Raw genomic sequence first — 2,413 nt, forward strand, 5'->3', positions numbered from 1 at the left:
TTATATTAACATACACAGAGGCTTTATGTTAAAGTGCTCCTTGAAGTGCCTTCACAGTGTTGACAGTTATGGATGGGAGTGAGTTTGAGGGATGACTCATCAAAATTCATATCCTGTATCTCTCTGACGGATGGAGAGAGGAACGGGTGTGCCTATAGGATGTCTCAGATCTTTGTCATCCTCACAAGATAACAATGAACATATGTTTAGATACTGTACATATGAAGTACATCTGTAAAAGTATGACTAGGTTTGCCCTGACCCTTTGTGAGACGTACGCATTCACCATGGGGAGAAAAAAAAAATCGATAGAACCGGGTATTGAAAATAATGACAATAAAAATAAATCTGAAGTTCAGTATTATCCGGTTTGATTGTATTTTCTCTCTCTCCCTCTCGCTCTTTCTCTCTGCCCTCCCGACCCTCCCTCCCTCCCCCCCCCTCCCTCTTTCTCTCTCTCTCTGTTCTTCTCCCTCTCTTCTCCCTGCTGTGTTTGTGTTTTGGGTCAGTCTCATTAGCTAGTGAGCGTTCCTGTAGGTGGTCGTTCCTGTTGTGATCTCTCCCTCCACGTTGATCCTGATCCCTCTCAAGTAGCAGACCTGCAAGGCCAAACACACACTGACAGACAGACCGAAGGGGGGGGGGGGGGGGGGGGGGTCACTGTCTGGGGCAAGGGGGTCGGAGGTCAAAGGGCACTTGTGTAGGTTGGGGTCATGCTCAGCTGCCCCCCGGCTCATCGGCGATCTGGAACATGAACACAATCGCGCGCGCACACACACACACACTACACAAACATACACACACACACACACACACTCAGGCTGACCGATACAAGACAACCGAAGCGGTGTTGTGTTCTGCTCGGCGCCGAGAGAGAGAGAGAGAGAGTGAGAGGGAGAGAGAGAGGGAGAGAGAGAGGGAGAGAACGATGGGTGAGGTTGAGCAACCCCACAAGCTTCACCCCCCAATTACTCATTCTCTTAAAGGCCTATTAAAACATAATTGCCCAGCGATTTACATCCAAGTTAATGTGGCTCCCGGATAATTTATTATTTTCCATAAGCCTTTCTCTTTTGTACGGACAGAGAAATAGACTGTAATTTCCTGAGTCATGAAGAAAGCCATGTTGGCAGCGGAGTGTAATTGTTTAAACCCCCTCTCTCAGACACACGCACACTCTCACACACACACACACGCACACACACGCACGTGCACGCACACACACACACACACACACACACATGCGCACTCACACACACACATGCACACACACACACACACACACACGTGCACACACACACACACACACACACACCCTCTCAGTCACCTTCCCAGTCGCCCCCTTTTAATCCTCGTTATCGCTCTCATTAGCTAAAGGTCAGAGGTCGCCCAGCGCCCCAGAAACACAAACACGGGCACTGGGGAGGACAGGAGGGGGAGGACAGGAGAGGGGGAGGACAGGAGGGGGGGGTTGGTGGTAGCTCCATAGCCTGGCTATCTTCTACCCCTTGTCTTCTGGGCTTAAGGTGGAAGTAGTCTAGCTGGCCCTCTCTCTCTCTCTCTTTCTTCCTCCCTCTCTCTCTCCATCCCTCCCTCTCTCCATCTCGCTTCACCTTTGCTGTGTGATCCCTCCTTCCCTAACCTCTGCTGTGTGATCCTTCTCCCACTCTCTCTCTTCCTCACCCCTCCCTTTCACCTTCCCCCTCTCCCTCTCCCTCTCCCTCTCCCTCTCCCTCTCCCTCTCCCTCACCTCTCCCTCACCTCTCCTCTCACCCTGGCTCTATGCTGTGTGATCTGTCTGCAGGAATCACAACCTTGTTTTCCCCCCAGTGTCCCCCTCTAATTGGAGCTAATAAAGATCAATTAAAGTCATTAAGTGCTTTGCTTGAATGAGGGCTGGCCGGTGAATGCATTAGCAGACCTGCTCTCTGCAGCGCTCCCTTCCCTGCTGGGGTATGGGCCAGGGCTATGGCTGGGGAACTGGGCTGGGGTCGGGACTGGGGCTGGGGGTATGGACCAGAGCTGGGGCTGGGGCTGGGGCTGGGGCTGGGGCTGGGGCTGGGGCTGGGGCTAGGGGAATGGACCAGAACTGGGGCTGGGGCTGGGGTTATGGACCAGAACTGGGGCTGGGGCTGGGGGTATGGACCAGAGCTGGGGCTGGGGCTGGGGCTGGGGCTGGGGCTGGGGGTATGGACCAGAACTGGGGCTGGGGCTGGGGGTATGGACCAGAGCTGGGGAGAGGCATACAAGCAGGTTAACAGATGGGCAGACAGATAATATATGCTGTATATATATATATAGAGAGAGAGAGAGATGGAGTGATATAGAAACATATGAACATCTGATTCACAGGACAGCAGGGGTGTGTGGTAGACAGTGGTGTGATCATACCTATGGGAAACCTGTGTGAGTG

This window comes from Argentina silus, assembly GCF_951799395.1.
Source record: "Argentina silus genome assembly, chromosome: 10".
NCBI lineage: Eukaryota > Metazoa > Chordata > Actinopteri > Argentiniformes > Argentinidae > Argentina > Argentina silus.